General features: G+C 35.7%; 1 protein-coding gene across 1 annotated transcript in view; it reads right to left on the bottom strand.

Annotated features, from left to right (window-relative positions):
* Positions 1 to 24228, bottom strand: part of LOC149086738 (uncharacterized) — a 67397-nt gene that overhangs the window by 7993 nt on the left and 35176 nt on the right. The window lies entirely within an intron of this gene.

The following is a 24228-nucleotide window of genomic DNA, read 5'->3' as shown; positions in this document are numbered from 1 at the left end:
TTGTAAAAATGGACTAAACGGCACATTTACGCATCACTTGAATGACCGCGGTGCAGTTCCTACATCAGTTAAGTTGGTCCGCGGCACATTTTCAAAACATTTAAGGGACCCGCGACATATTTACGAATTACTTGAATGATCAGCGCCACAGTTCCTGATCACTCAAGTGGCCTGGGATACATTTTCAGATTACTTTAGTGATCTGATTGTGGCACATTTACAGATCGTCCAAGCGATCTGTGGTACACTTACAGATCACTCGAGTTATCAGGAAATGTGCCGCAAATCACTCGGGTGATCTGAAAGTATGCAGCGGGCCGTTTGAGCGATTTTAAAATGCGTCGCGGGCAATTTAAGTGGTCTGGAAATGAGCCAAGAGCACTTTAATGATGTAAAAAAAAATGCAGCGGGTCACTCGAGTGATCTGTAAATATGCCGCTAGCACTTAAGCAATCTGCAAATGTACCAAGTGCCACTTACGTGCACTGGATGTGTGCCGTGGGTGTCTCAAATGAGTGAGAAATGTGCTTTGGATCCTTTAAGTGATCTGGATATGTGCGCCGTTGGCAGCTTTAATGATCTGAATATGTGCCGTTGGCAGATTAAATGATCTGGAAGTGTGCAACGGGTCACTTAAGTGATTTGATAATTTTTTTTGTGCCACTTGAGGGCTTTGGTTGTTTGTTGAGGGGCCACATTTGACCAGAGAACCATTTGTTGAGCATTCATGTTGTAAAACTTCCAACTCCACTCAATACTACTGGGACTTTTCACTCATCATAAATGGCATTTAGCTTTCTGGAATCAAATTATTCATTTGGCTACAACTCATTACGCATTGTTGTAGGTCCTAGACTAGGAACAAAAATGTTTTCTTTTATGGAGATAATATTACTGTGAAGCATCAACTAGAGCTTAAATTATGGTATTTGAAACACACAAATTATTATTTGTTTCATTTTAAGGAGGAAAAAGTAACTCTTGAATAAACTCATTCATCGACGATCCTTGCCGAATGCATGCAAAACGCGTTGACGCAACTGGTAACGCCTCTGGATGGTACGCCAGGGGCCATTTGTGGCAGTTTGTAGAGGTCAACGTAATGCTATACTTTTCTTTGTTGGGTTGTACGTGGAATGATTTTAATTTTTTTTTTCTTTTAAAAGAAGGTATTAATTATGCGTCGCTTGAAGGCTTGCCTATTGTTCGAAATTGTGTATCAGGTTGTGTGTTCTGGTAGACTTGTTTTCTGTTATTCCTTTTATTTTTCTGCGTTCTCTGTTTGTAACTTAATGATAAGGGTTGAAAGCATGCGAGAGTATAATTGTTAAGAGAATTCCCTCTTCTAAATCATATCAGGTTATAATTTATGACGCACGATGGCTTTATGGTTATATTCCAATCTGTCTGCAAAACTTTTGAAGATATTTTCATAATTTTGTATTTTTCCTCATGCGTGGAAGAATTATTACAGGATTGTTGGACCGAAGCGATTGATTTGCCATTATTTCTACTATTTGCGTACATGTGGGTGTAAAGCTGTTAATTCGTAACGTATGGAACTTTAGCAAGCAGAACGAAAGAAACAGAGCAACAAGCATTTAAAAACAGAAGTGGATGTTTATTGAAGTGTTTTATGGCCAACTGCGAGTCATTTTTCGTAAGTATGTAATTAAGTTGGCTAACTTTGGCTATAAAAAGATTATTATTTCTTTTGACTTGAAAAAAAAAAGATAATTTTGTGTTTTTCTTTGCAACGGGGGTCTTTTCAACTTTTTAGCCCCGTTGCGGGACATATTAAAATTCCCACGTAGCCCACGGACCACCAAGTCATACCGCGGTATTTTCGGCAATTTTCTTTGAATGAAAATAATTGAGCGTAATACGAGCCGTGTAATTTCAAAACCAGATTGATCGATTTTTTATTTTCGATTTTCAGATGATGACATTTATTTTTAGTTTTCCTACAGATCTATCAGTAGGAAAAACCATAACATTAAAATGTCGCTGTGTGCAATTCATTTTGCGGTGTGAAAGTAGCGGTTGGTTGCAAAATCGGATAAGTAAATAAATCAGTTTCAAAAGCAGATAGACCAAGATGCACGTAGTCTTAAAAAGATCCCATAGCTTGGCTGCAAAACCAGATACATATGCCTATCTAATGTCAATTTGTAAAAAATAAATAAATAAAATTCTTTTCATAACTAATGTAGTTAATAAGTTTTTTTGTTCAGGGTTCTGAAATTAGGCGACTCACATATCCGTGGCTTTATCACAATTATATGTCTCACCTTCTACTCTCATAGAAGTCATATTTTAACGCATTATGAAATAAGTTTGAAAATAATTTTACCTTCGATTCTTAAATGATTATTAAAAATTTAATGGCATCTCAAGTTCAAGGAATTCAAAAACTCAACGCCCTGATGGTCACAAGAACTTGTTGAAGTTTAAGCCGACAGCATAGCATAAACACACAGTTCGCTGGGGTAAAAAAGTAAATGATTTCGTGCAAACACGTCACCTTGTTCATCTTTCCATGAAAGCGTTTTGAAAACTTTTCTTTGAAGGGGGTTTGTTATGTTATGTTTATTTTACGAGAGTGCATTTCCGGAGTGTGTGTGTCTATGTCAGTGACGAAGGCTAATGTTTCGGGTGTTCGTGCATAGTTACAGCATAACATTCACTTTGAACGACGATGAAAGAAGTTTCTCTCTCTGGCGATGTTTTGAAAATAATGCATAATATTGTTTCAGCAAGTAGCGATGTATCTTGGCACTAGAATAAGGATGGCCCGGGCTAAAAATATACCCAAGACGTTTTTTTACAAGTTAACCTTAAGATGAGAGACGCTCACACACATACAGGGGTGGGAACACACGCGTCGATCTTTTTAAAGAGCAAAAAAATAAGAAATAGCATCAGCTCAAAGTGAAGTTGAAGATACAGAGTATTATAAATAAAACACTGAAGAAGTGTGTGTCTTGGTGCAAACACTAAGATATGATCAGCCAGGTGTTTCAGCACCCGTTAGGCGGTGACTGGATCTTGAACGGCGGGATTCAACGTCGAAATGACAAAAAAGACGGGATTCTCTCCCAAGAATACTTGACGAAGAAAGACTTGAAAACGTGTTTGATGGGCTCGAAACACTAGTTGCTGTTGTATTCAGTTATACATTTCGTTTGGGTAACCTATCAATCATTTTGATAATTTTTTTTCACACCTCGGGCATGTATGTTATGCACACGAGAGGAACGGTAATTATTTAAAGTTGATTCTGGATAGTGTAAGATTTGCATACCTTCCACCTGAGCTCTAACCGGCCAATCAAGCGGAGGCTATCGTGTACTTATTATGCTGCTTTCACGTGCAATCTATAGATGGGGGTTCTCAATTTTTTTGAGCCGAGTCTCTAATATCACACCATTATCACATTTACCGCTCAAATCAGTCCAATTTGCAGAGAAAGACGCCCTCTCCATTGTGAATACAATATATATACGGAAAACTGGCTATGTGAAGAGATATTTGATGCTTAGGAAAGGAAAATTCATCTTTGTCCTCACGGGAAATTGAACCTCAATCTCTCGTAAGCTGGACAAGTAAGTCCTCTACCTATAAGCCATGAAAGCAGATAGAATATGGCTTCCTTGGAGGGTATATGTATAAATGTGCTACGTTAAATGTAATGAATGCAGTTATTATGCATACTTACCAAACATTTTGGTAAGTTTGAAAAATTTCCCTTTTTTAATTTATCATTTTTACCTCCTCCTCCTAAACAGAACATGACCCGCCGCTCTGTCTCAATGAAGAGATATAAACAGGTATCACTTTTACCGGCGATTATGAATAATACCCAAGCGTCGCGCCGTTGGTAAACATGATAAATCGTGCTGTATGATATACCATACACGATAATTCGTACACATTCCTTCTTTATACATGTATTGTATCATTATATCGGGGTACGATCGTAAAATTTGTTATCAATATATCAGGTTCAGACTATATATTCACCACACATACTAGACTCATTCGGAATTTTTTTTTTCCATATTTATCAAATTCACTAATTACGCAATGCATAATCACAGATAAAGGTGATAAATTTCAAGTATTTATCAAATTTACCAACGGCCCTGTGAATAATAACCGATTTATCACATTTACCGTAACACAAGTTCGCAGCGAGGGGTGATCGACAAGATCGCTCAAGAATTCCTGTCTGTAAATGGGTTTGTACGACCCATCTCGGAAGCCCTGTGAATCGAATTCGGGTCATTGCCAAATAGCTCAAGAATCACTTGTTGCTATTGGATTGAACAACCCATCTCGGGAGCCCCACAACTCAAGTTTAGGTCGCGACCCATAGATTAAGAATCCATGGCTTTATGTGGCGGCCCTTCTCAATTGTTGTTCCCTGAGACATGGCCGGGGAATCCAAGAGAAATCATAAAGCTGGGTTTTCCTAGGAGCAGGTTACTACAGCGCGCGCTGCGTGAAAACGCTAATTGGTCAAAAAAACCTGAATTTCAGGTTTTTAACCAATCAGCGTTTTCACGCTGCACGCGGCGCAACAATTCTACACCTAGGAAAACCCGGCTTAAGAAGCTGTAGTGAAAAATAGTTCTAGTAGCATTTTAGAGAGCTTCAACATTATAGGGGGGGGGGGGGGCGTTCCGTATAGATCGAATGCTATTTTAATGCATAAATGATAGAATATAATGAGAAAGCTATCAACAGTGAATCGGTGCACTTTACTGGGATCACTGATTTCGAGCATTGTATCGCAATTAGCATTAAGTCAAAGGACCAAACCACCCCCCCCCCTTCCCGGTCAAACGTCCAGGATTTTCTGCGCTAGATCAAAGTCACACACTTCTGACGTACGCAGGAGCCCCCCCCCCCTAGAGCAGAGATCGGAGTGTTATCTTGCTGGAAAAACGTAACCCCCCCCCTTCCGCAAAAAATGAACCCCCCCCTCCCCCTGAGAAAATCCTGCGTATGACTTTGTGCGGGCCACAGAGAGGAAAGAAAACAGAGTTTGTTTGATATTATTCTCTCTGGCGGTTTGACGCAATATTGCTTCCTTGATCGTAAAGTGGTTAAGCGATATCGAACAGTGCCCCAGGACACTTAAATTACCTGTAAATGTGTTGCGAGCCCCTCAACTGATGTGAAACTGGCGTGTCGCGGGTCACTCAAGTGACCTGTAAATGTGACGTGAAATCACTCAAGTGGTCTGGAAAGGTGCCTTGTGCCACTTAAGTATTCTGAAAATATGCCGTGGATGAATTTAGGGGGGGGGGGGAGTCTGAAAATATTTCGCGGGTCACTTTAGTGATATGTAAATGTGCCGATGGTGAAAGAAAGAGAGAGAGAGAGAGAGAGAGAGAGAGAGAGAGATTTTAGTGATCTGCTTATATATATGTGCTGCTTAGTTCATTTTTACAAAATTCAGTTTTGGGTCACGGGCCACATTTGGCTCGCAGCCATTTGCTAAGCATGTATGTTTTATTCTAAAATGTATAACGTATACCCCCCCCCCCCCCCCCCAGCAACTTTTACGGGCCCCGTTTCGAAGAGCAGAAGTTTAGGTTATCAACCTCCAGTTCCGTAAATGTGTTATGATTTTTTCCGGAATGACTTTTCTAATCAGCCTGACAAATCTTTGCAATCATTAATAACTCAAAGTGATTTTTTTTTAATTCAAAGAAGTACTAGTTTCTCTCAGACTAGACTAACTATTCGGTACTAATAAACTAAAGGGGGAAGAGAGAAAACCCCGTAGAATATGGTGGCGACATCTTATCAGCAACTCCAAGCCTTTAGTTTCGCCGGACTTATCTCCCACACCTCCCTTTCCTCAGCCTTTGAAAACACATCTCTGTTCTCCTCCAGTAATTCCAACAAGGGACCCGCGACGTCGTTGAAAACTGTCTTGAATTTTGGTGGACTGGAGCTGACGTGAAAGCCCGAAAGCTTTCGCCATGGGGACATGTCGCGTGATCTCGAGACAATTTGACAGGAAAGATGCCGGTAATATGGCCGTAGGTGTCAGCAAACTCCGACGTCCCAAATATGTCAGAAGATAGTTGGAAAATCGGGGGTTGGGGGGGGGGGGAGAGTAAAACCGAGGAATGGTGCTGCAGTAAGAGGAAATGCCTTGCTAGTTGGATATGTGTGCCAAAACGCTGTAAACTTCTCCTCCACTCCTAGTCATTCCTCCAACATCCAAGCAAGCCTTCAACTATAACACAGGAGGTAGGAAGGGTACTACGAGGAAAAGAGGAGGAGGTAAGGGGGATCTATACCCTTGGTGATATTCACACACACACATACACACAGAGAAGTCCAGCTTTCCACGATTCCCTTTTCCTTCATCTCTTTTGGGTCTCCTACTACTACGACTACTAAACCATCCTTTCCAGGAGGGTGCTCCAGGGACAATTAGCGCTCGATGGGGGCCGTGTATGTGAGGAGGATGACGGTGGAACAGCCAGCGCGAGGCAGGTCAGGAGGGCTGAAGGGTGCCGCTGCTGGCAATAGTGCGTGTGTTGAAGGAAGGTACCGTGGATGGAAGGGCGTACGGCCGGGACGGAACTGACTTTGACGGTGATGGATGGGAGACGGGTTCTGTCGTGTCGTGGTTTCCACGATCCGCACCGACAATGCCGAGACCCTCTTCTTCTTCTACCCAAAAGGATCCTACGGGGTGGGTGATGGGAAGAATTTTCCGCACTTTCCTCTCTTTTCCTGTTTTTCCTTCTTCCCTTGGTTGCCCATTGCCTTTTATCCTGAGGCCTTCTTGTCCTCCATTTCACCCCCCCCCCCATCTCCTTTTCTAGAGCTCGAAGTGGAGTGAAGGAAGGAATGGCTGACATTCTTCTGCTAGGGAAGTTCCAGAGAAGGGGGGGGGGGGGAAAGAAAACCTCGGAATGAGATATCAGCGGGCTGTTTGTTAGCCCAGCGTACCGATAATGATATTGGATGGCGACATTTATTATCTTTTCCATACGGTACAACAACGGTCATACTTTTACCCTTGCAACAGAAAGTCAGTTCCGACGGATACTGAAAACCATCAATAATTCCCGAATTGTTATGTTCAATAATAAGCAACAGGGTGATGAGAATTATTAATTTAGCAAATGCTGCCGAAAATATACACATGTAAGTTGTCATTATTTTACAGAATTCTCCTCTGCTATTGCTGATTAATGAACGTTTTAGTCAAGACGACCAATAAAAAATTGTTAACCCTTTGAGGTGGGAACATCAGTTTTATTAATTAGGAAATAAATATTTTTGGATCATGAAAGCATTCGATTTTTTTCCTCTGAAGATGAAGTGAAATTCTAAACTTAATTTATAAAATATAAAAACTTCATTCATTTCATCACTCATGCCATAAATTTAATTTTTTTTAATCACCCATTTTAAGAAATAAAAAAATTTAACCCTTAAATGGTCAAACTTTTTTCTGAGCTGATAATGTTTTTCATAGTTAATGATACGTATTGAAAGTCATCATTAAAAAAAAAATCTATTTTGAATCGTAACTGTTTATACAAGGCCTTACTGAAGACGTGCCTCGGGATGCACACATAAAATAAATGTATTGAAGTAAATAATAACTACCAATTACTTTCCAAATATATACCTACTTTGTGTGTAATTCAAACTATGGGTACGAAAAAATCAAAACAAAATATTTCCGTGAAATCACAGCTACACATGCTCTGCAACACACAGTGTTGTTATTAATTGAAAAACATTTACCAGCAAAAACAAATACAAAATGTGAAGAATATGACCTCACCTAATGTGCAATGGCGATTCTGAATTCTTATCTTCAAAATTTCTGCAGTAGTGAATGTTTAAAGAACATATGCCTTGAACACAGGGCTCTTTTTAGACGTTCATTACTGTGGCTAATTTGAAGATAAAAATTCAGAATTGCCTTTGCACATGGTGAGATCGTATTCTTTGCATTTTATATTTTGAATTCACTGGTACGTGTCCCAATTAACGACAGCAACTCTTTGTTTGTTGCAGAGCATATGTGGATGTGATTTCGCTGATTTGTTAAAATGTTTTGTGCGCATTTCTTTTTTCTACCTGAAGTTTAAAACCCTACTTTTCTCTTACTATAGCTTTGAATCACAAAAAAGGTAGTTATATATATTTAAAAAGTGATATTACTTCAATGCCTTCATTTTATGGGCGATTTATGAGTCTCTATGCGGCCTCTTTAAGGCCCTCTATAAGTAGCAAAAGTCAAGACAGATTTTTTTTAATGATTTTTCAGGTTTTCTATGGAAAAAAAAATATCAACTCGAAAAAAAATATTGAACAAGTAAGGGTTAAATAAATTGTTTTTTGTTTTTAATTTCACTTTTGTTTCTGTAGACATAGGCGAGTCTAGAAAACATACCGGGAATTTTTTCTCAGGGGAATTTTTCAAACCGTATCTCTAAACTAAAAGATCAGCAGGGTGAAAAGGAAAAAAAATCATGAAAATCATTACAAATTTGAATAAGGTTCAAAGATAAAAGGTTAATAACAAAAACTCTCATACTCTAAAACAGTGGTTTCAACTTATGGTCTCCTTTCGGTGCTGGGATATTTTTTTTGGTGGGGGTGGGGGGTGCACGAGTGAAAATCAAGTGGAAGAGGAGCCATGACAAGTTTTACAGGGAGTCATAAAGAGCTGTAGAAAACTTGGATGAGAAGAAATAAAGTTTTTTGTGCGGGAAAAAAAGTGCGACTATTCTCAGAATCTATAATGATTATTTCCTCAAATGAGAGAGAGAGAGAGGCATTGTGTCCGTTAGTTTATGCTGTTCTTTCTCATTTTTTCTCCAAATTTTTACATATTTCAGCAAATATTGCACTTAGAAACGTGGATTTTTCTTTTGGCCTCAAGAGAGACAAGACAACAACTTTCTGATCGGGTGTTTTAGCACACGGGGACTGTATAGAAAGTTAAATTTTTTATACAGTCATTTTAACATTCGTTTATGTATGAGACCAACAGTCTCAAATAAATTACAACATTTTAAGAAACCGCATTCCATTTGAAAACTTTTTTGTAATTGAAGTATACTTCTGAAGTCAACTGTTGAAGAGATAGTCCCATGGATAAACAATTCGAATCACCCTGTATATTCTGTACGTGTTACTCCAATAAATTTTCAAAATTCCTCTGGACTTATCAACCAAAAACTATATCTACTCTACGTTAAATTTAATTACGTGCTGCATAATCTTATTTTGACCGGAGCACTATCAATATAATGTACTTTATGCGTACATACAACTGGTATATAAACTAATTTAAAGCCCTTACAACAAAGGTTCTTAACATTTTCTACTGCGACCCAGAATCCAACAACATGATCAACTTCACGACCCGTCGGTCTATTTTTAATTGAAAAATTGTTATTAAATATTTCTGTTTAACAAAATATTCAGGTTCGAAGGAAGTGAAACTAGTCCATGGCGTGTGGTTCTACAGGTGGGCCAGCAGGGCTTGAACCCAGGGACCCATATAAAATGAGGGGGTCCCAAGTTTTATATATATATACTGAAAGCTCTCTCAAATTCTTTCATAAATTCTGGAATTTTTCTCTCACTAATTGCCGATTATTTTTCATTAGTTTTAGAATTATTTTAATTAATTTGAGAATTATTTTTTAGTTTAGTTTTTAGAATAGTTTTGCCTTAATTCTGGAATTATGTTGCTCTTTAATTTCAAATTCTCCGTCTGAATTTTCATTATTGTTTGTTTAAGGTGTTCATAATTTTATATTTAGATAATTTTCATCATACTTTAATGTCTGTGCGTTCTATAATAATGTCATGATATGAGGAAGATGCCGAACTCTCACAAAAAATAATTTACATGAAACCTTGGCTCAAGAGGACCAAAAAACTGCCTGAGTCCGAGCCCTGGCCAGTGAAATCGTTATAAGACGCTTCTGAAACCAGTGATGCAACAAATGGATTGATGTATTTCCTGATTGTAAGCCGATTCGTGCTATCCATCTCAGGAGCCCCTGTGATTCAAATTTGGGTCGTGACCCATAGGTTAAGCAGGGCCGGGACTAAAGGGAGTATGGGAAACTGCCCGGGCGGAAAAAATTTAGGGGGTGGCAGTGTTAGGTGGGAACAAAGAACACCGTTATAGAATTATCGAATTTTAAAGTTGTGAGGGGGGGGGGCGCCGGCAAAAATCCTAGTTACGGCCCTGGGTTAAGAATCCCCGGCATTATTAACAACATGCACTTCTGGAATCATCCACCAAGGGGGTTCAGGCTCTAATGTTTCCCAAAGTGGACAATATCGCCCCCTGAAGCGCGATGGAATGGTCCAGGGGGAGAAAGAAGCTACGGACTTAACATAGGATCCTTTGGGTTCACCTGAGTTGGGGGTGATGAGAGAAAAACATTTCTGATGAAGGGGGCAATGGAACAAAAAGTTTGGGAAACAATATTCTAAGCGAACTCAACTGTGCTAAAAAAAAATTATGAGACTGTCCTTTACAACATATATCAAGAACCACAGTGATCTTCAGTATTGGTACAATTTCAACAAAAAAGAAAACTAAAAAAAAAAAGAAACACTTAATGTACTCAAGAAACTTCTATTCTGCTGTCGAACGACGTTTCGTGCTAAAAGAAGAGAAATTAGAAGAACACGAAACAAAATAAAATGGATAACGAAAAGAGAAATAGGAAATACATAAGAGAAAAAAAAACCTCTTTTATTATTATTTTTTGTTTCTTATTCTTTAAGAGAAACACATTGAAGTTTCCTTACCGTAGTGTGTGTGTGTGTGTGAGTGTTAGTGTGTGTGAGCTGAATGTAGCTTTCTGAAAGACGCTTACATCAGCATCGTTTTCTTGTTCTTCTTCTTGAAGAAGAAGCGCAGCTGCTTCCATCTCTAGATCGAAGGTGTCGATAAAAGATTTCGCTTTTTTTCTTTCCCCTTATCTTTTTTTTTTCTCGTCTTATTTCTTCACCTCCTTCGTCTCTTTCGTGCTTCTGCCCTTTTCCTCTTCATAAGGCGCGTGAGCGCGTATTGTATGCGTACGTATAGGAAAGAAAATAAGAAAAAAAGATTCTTAGAGGAGAAAGAGGCATTTCACACACACACAGATAGAGAACCAGGGAATGCGAAATGAGAAGAGAGAGAGGGAGAGAGTATGGAGAGAGGGGATCCTCCGCCCCAGATGATAGCATGAAAAGTTCGTGAAAGTGACGCTTCCAAGAATTTTATCTGCCTTTTTTTTTTAAGGGGTAGTATAGGATAGAGTAGAAAATGCTGCTGGCAGCATGGATGTTAGTGCATATACACACAGAACGCACAGTGCGAACCGTTATCGGCCTTTGAAGAAATGTGAAGTAGGACGGGGTATGGGAATCAAGCCTCGTGCTGTTTGGAAAAAAAAAAATGATGAAGATGAGAGGGGTAGATGAAGAGCCACGGGTACATTTACTAGAATATATAGTTCCAGAAATCAAAAGATTTGATAAGCTTCTTCTCCCCCATGGTATGTGTCTCAACTCTATTTTTTGTTCTATTTTTTTTTTTTTTTGAAATTCTTTCATTTTTTTCTCGCTTTTCAAAACAGTATATCTATCTAGTTTCATTTTTCTTTTGATTTTTTTGTTTTTGTTTCAGGCAGTTTCATTCCATTCGACGTGTTGCGGAAGGGATCTTGCTTTGATATGAAGAGATAGTAGCGTGAATAGGAATGCTAAATGACTTAAATCAGGGGCCTTCAGCGGATGGCCCGCGGGCCTCATAAAGCCCTCGATGCTTTTTTGCAGTGGTTTGCCAAAGAAAGTTAACAAGTTACAGATTTTATAGAAATGCTGAAAACAAAGTACCCTGATATCTTACACAATGTGTGTGTAATATCTATACACAATTACTATGAAATTATTCCACCCGCTAGTTCCGAAATTTTTTTCTAAAATGAAATTTGAAATTATACTTCTTTCACCAATTCTAAAACACAATTTCAAATTTCATTTTAGAAAAAAATTTCGGAACTAGCGGGTGGAATAATTTCATAGTAATTGAAAGAAATATTTTCGGAATTAATGAAAAATATTTCCATAATTAATGAAAAATATTTCCATAATTAATGAAAAATATTTCCGGAGTTATTGAAAGAAATGATTGTAAAGATGAAATGAAAAAAGAAATGATGTAAAATATTTCTAGAATTATTTTAAATAATTCTGTGACTAAAACAGGGCCAATGCATGACACTCGAAGCTTTTTACGGAAACGAAAAGGCTGCTCACAAGTTTACCGGATTCATAGAAATATTGATAAAAATTTCCCAATGAAGAAAAATATTTCAGAATTGATAAAAGAGGTAATCTCAAATTCATTTTTGGAGAAAATCTTACAGCTCTCTGATGAGAGGAATAATTTCCTATATAATCATTGAAATATATAATTTTAGAGTTATTGAACGAAATAATTTTAGAGTTATTGAACGAAATAATTTTAGAGTTATTGAACGAAATAATTTTAGAAACATTGAAAGAAGTAATTTTCACAAAATCAATAAAAAATATTTCTAGAATTAATAAAATAAATATTTCCAACTTTATCGAAAAAAAATATTTCCAGAACTAATGAAGACTCACATATTTGATGGATAAAAATAATTTAAGAATATATAGAAGAATTTCAGAATTATTAAAAATCCACATTCAATAGAAAAATAATGCCAGAATAGATGAAAACTTGTATAAATTGAGAAAAGTATTTCCAAAGTTGATGAAAGATATTTCCTGAACTGACGAAAGATATTTCCTGAACTGACGAAAGATATTTCCTGAATTTATGAAAATTTTTTTTCCACAATTAATAAAAATTATTTCCAAAATTATGAAAAATATTTCCAAAATTATGAAAAATATTTCCATAATCAATGAAGATCCTTATTTAATGAAAAAATTAATTTCAATGATAAATTTCAGAATTGATTGAAATTCACAAACAATGATAAATTTTAGAATTAATGAAAATTCCTATTCAATGAAAAAATAATTTCCGAATCTCTCTAAATGAAAATCAACATCAATGTTTGACGAACACAATAATCTTTGAATAAATAAAATTTTCCAATAATATAGAGCCTTTTGTTCGATTGAGAGCTCCGTGGCCCATTGGGCTAACTATTTTCAGACGCCACTGTGTGAATCTAGATACCGCAGTATGACTTGCTGGCCATCGGACTTCATGAACTTTTTTTTTTTACTCGTAATTTCTGAAAGGTTAAAAACCCGGCCTTAGGTCACGAGACCGGGATTTGATATTCACTGGATACGAAAAAGACACAAATATTTGTTTTTTAAAAGCTATCATTTGGTGTAAAGAAAATATTTATTGCATAATCAGCTGTGAAAAAATCATTCCAAGCTCGATTTTATGCAGAAAAAAAGTGGAACAAATTGGATAGGATAGAATGAAGGATTTATAAAAGCAATTAATAAATGGGTTTTTCCGAAATAATGGATTCGGAAAAGGAAATAATGAACGAAATGAAAAAGATGGTCTCTAACGCATGAGAGATCGTTAAATTATTAATCAAATACAAATGTTAGATCATCAAATTATTAATAAGATTTAATTAAATAACTTACTGTTTATGAGAATTTAAAATTCAAATTGTTTTGATTAAAAATTAAATTCTCTCTCTTCAACAGACTCATAGATTTATCTTCGCCGTTGCGAAAATGGAATACAATTTAGTAATAATTAGTCAAAATTAATTTCTTTGAAGTTTTAGTTCTTTAGTTTTTTTAATCGTTCAGTAGGGAAGATTCTCCGTCTAGTTTTTGTTTTTAGAGTGAAATTTAATTGCGACTTCGAATGCTATTTTAATGGTTGCCTCTGCGATTGTTACTTATATTTAAGATCTCAACCTTACTCGTTTTTGAGACATTTCGCGTGAAAACAACAGTTATTGAACACCCGTTAGGCATACTTCTTATACGTGTCTGTGATACTGCAGAGAAGCTCACATTTGATTTTAGTACTCACCAACACCTTCATAAGATCGATGCTGTTTTTACAGAAAGATTTTATCAAAAAATCTAATGAATTTTTTTGTTCTTAACAACCTAGTGGAATTAATATTTGTCGATAATAACATTTTAACTTGCAAAAACCCATTATAATTTCAGAAAGGTATAAAATTTTGAAAAAAGCGAGCCTCAATTAGTTTTGATTTTCACATCAGCATTAAAAATGCAATCATGTCTAAAATGTGAAATATTTCGAAATTCTCAAGACATTTCTATCGATTTTTCGATCATTGCAGATCAATTTGTTTGAGAATGTGATAAAATTAACGAATTTTTTGTAATTGTCAAAATATTTACGGTAAATAAGTGATAAGAAGAAGAAAGAAAACGAATAAGAAGGCAAATTTCATTTATAATACTATATTAGTTGAGTTATTTGAATTCAAAAATATTGAAAAAAAAATTGTGAAAGAACAGCATTAATAAGGGAAAATAGCCTTGTCCGTCACTTTTTGTTGTTCTTTCCCAATTTTGCTCCTGCTAAACGGGATTAGGGGAATCACCCGCTATGCATAGTATTTTTATAACTGACTATATAAATATGTTCTTTATGCAACGAGAGATAATATTCTGATGAAACGAAGTGACTTCGTTATATGGGGATTGAGACATAATTTCAGTAATTTCCTGCGTATAATCCGCACATGCAAATTTCATTATTTTGAATAAAAATTTCATCGTATACTCTGCAGCGACGCGTAATCCACGTACAGAATTTCATTCATCAATAATTAAATTCTTCAGGAATTTCTAATTGTTTTTATTGTGACGTTCTTGTATGAAAAAAATATATTTTTCTGTTCACACCACCTATAAATGTTCAAAATTTTTTTTTACAAATTAATTTCTAAAATACATATAGTATTTATTGACACTCAAACTTTCGGGAGGAGGGAGGAAATTTGCAGATAAGACGAGGAATTATATAATCATCATCAAGACATTCTGATGATTTTTTAACGTATAATTATCATCACTTTGATTTCGTAATAAAAGAGTCACACCATCGTGTCTACATCATATCATTTGGAAGCAAAATATTGTCAAATTTTTCCCAGTTTACCCAAAAATGCTGTATTGGTTTTGAGCAACGTTTTTTATTCAGTAACTACATGAATATAAAATAGAATTTCTCAAAATGCGTTTACTTTCACCTTCCTTAAAATCTGGAACAAGCATTGAAAAATTTAAAATTTTTAGATACTTCCCGTTCCCCCCAATATTTATAAAAGTAATTGCATTGATTAATCTGTTAATCTGATAAATATGCTTCAATAAATCAATAGACTGTAAGAAAAAGTTTCCTTCATTTTTATCTTCAGTACATTGCTTTCAACATTGCTTTGGTTCAAAATTTTGTTGTTTATGAAGGTTTCTCTTAGTATTACTTGTGAGTTGGGGGCTTAATTTAACTTTGAATATTCTGTTTTAAGTTCTTTTACGGGCCGGTTTGATCGCATTCAACGCACTGATATCTATATATTATTTTACCGAAACTCATTATTTAGAATATAGTTCTTATACGGGATGCATATGAGTATTTTACGAGAAGTAAACAAACTCGGCTGTTAATTAAAAGAGAAATCGCAGGTAAATCAACATTGCTTGAGGTTAATGATTCAACAGTTTGTCTTTTTCGATGAGAACATAAACACCCGTTTTTTGTTGTCATTACTTTTCTTTCTTTCTGCGACGATACCTTTCGTCAAGAATATCGATGACAACATTCACCAAAACGGACAAAAATAAAAAGTAATTATCACACGTGATCGTGTCACTGGAAACGCGTCGACGTGATCGGTTTATCGCGTGCAACTGCCGCTTCCTACTGATCCTGACATGCGTTTCGAGAAGTTCGAGACAGAGCACACACAGATATATATTTACGCACGCACGAACGTCGTCGTCGTTGTGCTAGATACACACATACACACGCATCTTTCTTTCAACCTAATATTACCTAATAATCTTCCTGTACCATGTTCTGTTACGTATATGACTTTACATATAATGCAGAAACATCTATAATTAAACGCTCCAGAAAATTGAAGTTGCTATGACGTTTCAAGTCAGTTAGGTTGTTGTGTCTAATTCGATACACAATAGACCTCGTAAATAAAAAAGGTGCAGTGCTTTAAATACATAAAATCATTTTGAGTTCTTTGAATTAAGTGATTTTAAGCGGGAGGTTAGTATATGGATATTATTAAATGAATTTTTCATAACCGACTATCTTTCTAAATAGAAAATGACACATAACTTTATTATTCATGAATTTCACCGGCACAGCAGAATTTTTTTCAAATTAGACTGTAAAATATATCTAAGATGAGAATCTTAGAATGATGATAAGTGTATTGCACATTTGAACGTTGGCCCCCCATACGAAAATAACACCGCCCAAATGCATATGAGTATTTTACAGCTTCAGATATTTAGTGGGCACACCTTTTCTTTTTTTGGGGGAAAGATTCGAGAAATTTATAATAATTGAAGCTTTCACCTTACATTACCAACAAAGAACAGAGTTCAATCCGCACCAGCTATTAATCATAGGCGGATATAGACTTGAAAGTCTGGGGGGGGGGGGGCGGTGATTATTGCTTGGGGGCACGATGATGATGGTGTCAATTCATATATACACATACACATTACATCAGACGACTCCACCTTTACCGCTAGCGGGGGGGGGCAATGCACCCCCCCCCGTGTCTCCACCTATGCTATTAATTGGTTATACGTAGGACCCTGGTTATTCGAGCTAACGGGGACTGGAGACCTACCTCAGGATTATATATATATATAATACGTACCGAGAAGAACTTTGAGGGTAAATGGTAGAAATTTTAGATGTCATATATGGCAGCTATGTAAATTATAGAAATTACATTTATGTAAAAGTTAGTTTGAATTACTGTCCAATGTAAAAAAAGGATCAAATGAATTTATTGTAACGTTATATCAGGTACTATTCTGTATTCTATTCTGTGACGGTAGCTTGAAAAAATTGGAAGATTACTTTACATACGCATAGTACTTTGAAGAACGTCAATACAAATGCATTTTCGTGAGAATAGCGTGTATATTCACGAAAAATGTAAATGTTTTCAATAAAAATTTAAATTTTCATCGCATGGTTTTTACTTATAACATGCCAATATTTCAACCAATTTTAACAAAATTTACAGCAAACATGACGCTATACATGAGATGAGACATACTGTATAGAAATTTGAAATGTGACAAATTATTATTCGATGAGATATGAGTATTTTTAGTAAATGATTATTAATTTCGCGCATGCGCAAAGAATATAAATTTCATTTTTCAATAATTTGATTTGTTCCCAACTTCGAGGTGCGAATGCAAGCCGATCTCCCCATTAAAAAGTCCCGCCGCAGAGAGAAACAGGCCTCCAACGGTAAAATCATCAAACATCCACTTCGCACATAGTTCGGAAAATCTGTGGTAGATGGCAGCATTATAACAAGCATTCCACAAAAACACGTTAGGGTTCACAACACGGACACGCGCATTCCAATATGTACCAATTCGTTAGAAGTTTTTTAGAGGAATATGGACGAGGTACATGTGTGGTTTAGTAGTAATAATTTGATTTGCCGGATGTATTGCGCAAGTTATATGAAAATTGAAGCTGAATGTGTTGTGAAAATTGAGAAAGATATACGCGATATTATGAGCTGTAATTTCGAAACATGCTGAAAGTAACTGACTAATGAGGGATCTTCCACAAATTCACATACGATTATTCACCTCGAAGTCATTTACAGCTTTTTTTATGATACAGAGTTGATCAAAAACTTCTTTTTTCCTATATGATTTATTGTCAGTCCCTAAATGCATTCGTGACTAAATTTTTACTGGAAATAGAGAACAAGTTATTATACCGCTTGATCATTGTTTCACGCAGCATAACATTGCACCAATGAAAACAAACTCCAATCCAATCCAAAGGTGCATACGTACCCTCGAATATAAACGTTCAAAAATAAGGTACATATGACCCAAATTTAAGAACGATTCGCCCAGTACTTTTCTGAAATTTGGGGAAATGACTAAACTCTTCGCGCGCGCGCGAAAAGGACATACACTTTTGGAAATACAGCATTAAACATATATTATTATAAATATATATATATATATATATATATATATATATGTATGTATATATATGCGTGTGTGTGTGTTAAAATTTTCCCTTAACTCGAAGTTTTTTCCCTTTAAGTGTAAGTTTTTGGGATTCAGAGTAATTTAAGAAAGAGAATTTAGATAGAATTTAGCATTCAGCAAAATAATTCAGCATTTAACATTTAGCAATAGGATTTAGCATTTAGCAATATAATTTAGAAGATTCATCTAGGGATTCATTTATCTGCATGTGAATGACTCTCACGAAAGAATACATAGGTAGTCAAAAATCACTGCATTTTTTGGCAGAAAATAATCTCGTATACACTTTATTTATAATTTGTTTCATTTATACGAGTGTAACTTATGCGTCCGATTTCCATAACAAAACATGTACGTTTTTTAGTTCGTTTATAAATATTTTTATTCAATAATTAAATATGATTAAATTAGAGTAACTTATCTTTTCGAATTTCTTCATCTCCAGTAGTAGGTCATGTTTCACTACTATTCGTAAATAGCGCTATTATTCTAATAAACTTTTCTTTTCTTCACTCTAAAATCGGAATTTCCGACAAGTCGAGGTAACGATAACTCACTAAATTTTTTGTCGGCTGTGCACATTCGACTTTTCGAGATTTGACTGTATTTAAAAATTTATACGAGACTCATCTATTAAGTAATAATTAATTTATATGAAATATAATTAAACTCCACGAAATCTCATGCACTGATACTTCATGTAATTTATAAATGAAACAATTTTTTTGAAGCCAAATATTAAATTAATTTTCGAAATATCTCATGAAAAAAGGAAACGTTCATGACGTAAACTATTCTTAAAATCTTAAGATTAAGGTCATGTTTAGATTTTTGTATGAGCGTTATTTCTCTAAGCAATCGATTCGGACGTTTCGGATAATCTTCCAAGGGGGAATTTTTACACTAAAAAGCGACCCTTTTCTTTTTTTCCACCACATATTCTATCTTTTCCTGTTCGAAGACGACGCCATGTTGTCAACGAGACTGAAATCGCTTATTTTCAGCTAATCGAAAACCTTATTTCGCCCGGCAGATCGATTCATCTTGGCCCGTGTCGTGGCAGTCAGGTAGCTGTCGACTGAAATGATGCATCTCGCCATACAACAACAAAAATACGAATAATAAATAATAATAATAAAAATCGCGATTTTCTTTTCGTCGGTTTTTTTTTTTTTTGTTTTTAACGTAGCGGAATTTATATCATATCATTTTCTATACTATATTTTGATCTATTGTGATGGTATGTATACGAGATGCAGTTCATACTTTAAGTAAATTTCTAAAATTCAAACAACGTACATATTCTATGAAGTCCATTATATATTTTCGATAAAATCAAGTCACTCTGTTAATGGGAGAGACATGCATTAAGTGTTGTTATTATTATTTAAATTCAAAATTAGAAAATAATAATATTTTACATAAAATATTATACGCTTAAATATTTCAGAGTTATTAAAAGTACTGTACCCGGGAAGACCTGGGCTTTTGGTCACACGTGTAGGTTGTCGTACGCTCAATTTCTCGGTGTCCACCACTGTCCATATACGGTACAATCTGTGCATCAAGTTAAGAGGATTCTTCTTCCTAGTATTCATCGGCCTCGGACACTTTTGTTAAATTTATAGAAAGATTTTTCCGAATTTTAACTGGATTAGTAGTTTTTTTTCCGTTGTCTCAGTTTCCGTTTTGTTTCGATGGTATGTCTTTATTAATTGATGTTACCGAGTATGTCTATTATACAGTAATGTATTAGTTATTATTTTTTGCATAGTTGCCGCTCCTAGAAATCGTGCCGCCTGGGGCGAATAATATTTTGCCGCCTTTGAGATATACGACTATCTGAAAAGAGTTTCCTTACTTCGCCTCTCTTACCTTGATACAGTGGTTCCCAAAGTGTTGGTCATTACCAACACGATTTAAGATGACGAAAATGGTTTAAGATGTCACGAGTGAATTTCCTAAATAAAAACGAACTGATGAGAGTAAATATATCAAATAAATGTAATTACTCTTCTTTGAAGGGGGATGGGTGATCACATAGTGGACTCACCTGTTTATATTTTTTCATATGGCTTTTAGAAAAATGTCTGCCGTTCATAGGATTAATTCAGCTATTTAGCACATATATACATCATATAACGCATTAAAACTCTACATAAAATTTTTCGAAAATAATTGGAAGAAAAATCACATTCAATCAAGTATCACAAATGTGTTCTTGCGTAATTTTATGAGAAAACATGAAAATTAATAAATTAATATTTATTTTGAATTCAAAAAGGCAATTTATTTATTGAAAATCCAAGAATCGCTCCCCTCATTTCCTAATTTTTGAAATCGTGATTCTTCGCGTTGTTGCCTACACACGCGTAGCATTAATTTTTCTGTACCTTTTTATTTGTACGTTGCAGCTAAATATTCTAGCGAAGTAACAGCCCCGAGTTCATATATTTGTGACCAGAGGCGTGAGCAGGAGAGGAGACAAGGACGATCTGTCCTGCTCCAAGACGATCGAAAATTAAAAATATTTTTCATTATTTTATTAAAAAATTAAAATATCTGAAGGAAATACCTTTATGCTGTGTGTTATAAATATTCACATCTGTTAATTTAAAATGCTTTTTGGAGGTCAGTAGCTCAAACTTTCTCTGTGAGAGATTCCCTGTACTCCCCCAACCCAATGTTCCCGTCTAATGGCCGATTTTGAGTACGCCAATATTCGTGACCTGGGTAATGTAATGTAGCAGGTCTCCTCATGATGCAATAACGCAGAATCTACTACCAGTCATTGTACCGGCTTGATCATTGTTGCTTGGTGAAGCCTAGCCTTCATGGTCCTTGCATCAATAAACTCAATCCAATACGAAGGTGCACATTTACAAAAAATAAAATCAAAACAACATAGACTGTTGTTTAAGAGCCCGTCTGCCCACCCACCTTAATTTTTAACTAACCTTAATTTTAACCTACTCCGCTAATTTCCGACTCAACCCTGCCTCTTTTGAGGTAACGGAAGTAAGTGGCTTTGCATCAGTCCGGGTATGAGCCATGACGTCAATTCAAGACCTCTTGGGACAATCATCGGTCTTCTATATACATACAATGCAGTCCAATGCCTGAGCGAGACATAATATGTGAAGCCTGTGGGGGAAACAAATTTCTAACTTTCCTCTGCTTTTCTAACACGGGCTGCGTTCATCTGAAATCAAATCATTCACGTCTAACACTATCCGGTCAAAGCGAAGTTAATGCATGCCAGCCAACACCATTCTCTCAAATCACTTAGTTGTGTCTAAATGGGACTGGAAGGGGGGGGGGCTTTCTGATGATAATTAATACAGAGAGTTTAAAAAGAGTGATTCTTTTGAAGTTTTCAATATCCAAAATATAAAAGTTTTACAGATTATGGCCTCTGAAATTCACTAATAAACTTAAATCTTTGTTAAAATAGACAGACACACACACACACACACATTTATGGCATGAAAATTTCAAAAAAGGCATTTTTACTGAAAAAGTTTGAAATAGGCAAAAAATGGCATTTATGACATTTTGCCTGAAGTTTGGGCTCTAGTTATTGGACATCCTAAAAAGAACAAAAACAGGTGAGGAATTTGAAACTATATTAAATGTATTTTGTGAGCGAAATTTTTAAAATATCGTTGTAGCAGTTTCCAAAAATATCGTTATACAGGGATTAAATTGTAGCAAAAGATATCGTTGTGTATGGAGAGGGGGGGTTTAACTTTTGGGGGTTAACTTATAGGCTTTTCTCAACCTTCCCGAACCCAAGAACCAGTAGAATGTCTGAAACTATTTGACGGACCTCTTGTGTCCCGTTAGTTGTTCCGAATTTTTTATACAATAAATATTGAATTTGTAATATTTACTTAGGTCATGAATACACGTCGTTTTCATAATATATAAATTATATTATGATAATTATGACAATAAGTATTCATCTTGCATATTTTTCAGATACAAAGTTCCCCCCCCCCTCAATTTTTCAGCACATCTAACAACAATTTGTGATTGTGCCTACTTCCGGCTGCGTTTTTCATGACAATTGGCAATGTCCCGTATTTGACCCTCATTTAAGCTCCTAGTTTAACGTATTTTTCTCAATGAAATATGACCATCTGTTCATTTGAATATTTTTCCTTCAAATGCATTTTTGTTCATTGCGATTTGTAGCAGGCCTTCATTTCCCCCCCTTTCTGCAACAATTTCAACAGCAATTAGAAAATTCCATTTGAAGCAGTAAATTGTGTTTTTTTTATTAAACGTCTCCCGTAGGATCGCAATGCTTGACATTTTCCAAAATGATGTATGTTTAAACCGAAGTGTGAAGATATAATTTTTATTTGGACCAAAATATGGAAAATTACAATTGTAATTAATCTTACTAGTCTGATTGCAGACCACCTATACCATTGCCGCGGACCGTAGGTTGAGAAACCCTACTATAGGTAATTCCAAATACGATTTGAAAAAAATATCGTAATAGAGGGATTTGTCATTGTAACGAATACCGTTTTTGCGAGGTTTCACTGTATTTAGTAGTTCATTTCTAACTTCTGCGTTACAAATGTTTTTGAAAGTCACACGGAATTCTATCAATATCGTGTGTTTTTGTACGATTACTTGATTTTTGATTTTATTCATCAAGAGAGATATAGACAGCGAGTGATAAATGAATACAGAAACACAACTTATCAACTACCTATCTAATGGACTTTATCGCGTGTAAAACCGATTCTGATTGGATAATCTGAAGCACCTGTCTTTAACTACCACGCAATGTGTAAAAAAAAAAGATACGTTCAAAACACCGTTGGGACTGGAATCGGACATGATCATAGAAGTAAGAGAGGTGTCCAATATAACAACGGCCACTAAAACCGTAAAAACCCATGGACAATGGTTAGCAAACTAATGCGTCAGCAGTGAAAAGCTCAAAACCAATGCACGCGAAACTATTGATATTTTCCATTGTACACACCCACACCAACGGCACAAAATCAGTATGTCATTTACCATGGAGAAAGTATTTTGAGATTTTTCAATGTATATATATAGCTTTTGTTAAACAAAACTTTGCTATATAACATGACACCTCGACTATATCGTCAATAAGCGGTGGTTCTGGTCGGTTCCGGTACAGAATGATGTAATAACGAACCTCGTTTTATCATCAACGAAAATACCACAACATCAGATGTTGCTGCACAATTTTCGAAATTTTTACTTTCAATTTTCGCTGTGTTTCTCCAAATCTTAGAATATAAGTTGGAAACACTGATGAAATGTTTGTGTGTGACTTTTTTTATTTATTGATAACCATATAGGACGATTTTTTATCGACTATTATCCAACCGTCATCTATTGTTCATAAAAACATTAACTTAGTTTCTAGAAACCGTGGATTATCTTTTCTGATATATTTAATTTTTCAGTGTACTTGGAACTGCGGATCAAATTTCGGAAATCATTGCTGTACACGAAGACCAAATCATCTCTCAGAAGCGGTGCAAACTCTGTTTATTTCCTCCATTAGATCACAATTCTGTGGTCTTATGTACGTCGTTACAACCGAGTTTGACTGTGCGGTAACGATTGAAAACTCGTCGATAGCAAGACCTGTTTCGGTCGATCCCAAGACTTTTTTTCTGACGATTTTCCTTTGAAAAGCTCATAATAAAAATTCATGGAAGTATATAGTATATTGTAAAGATAGTTTGCAATGTGTGCTGTACAACCCACAACATAACACGCACCAATTCGTTAGAAGTTCCGCAGAGGAATATGGACGAGTTGCATGTACGGTTTAGTAGTAGTAGTGTGTGTTGTACAAAGGCGCCTATTAATTAAATATAGAGTAAGCTGTCCACACAGTTTGACTACCTCTCA

This window comes from Pholcus phalangioides, unplaced genomic scaffold (genome assembly GCF_987345545.1).
Source record: "Pholcus phalangioides strain wild (caught in Gottingen) unplaced genomic scaffold, Ppha-v1.0 ptg000004l_1, whole genome shotgun sequence".
Lineage (NCBI taxonomy): Eukaryota > Metazoa > Arthropoda > Arachnida > Araneae > Pholcidae > Pholcus > Pholcus phalangioides.
This window is presented reverse-complemented; position numbering and strand designations above follow the sequence as displayed.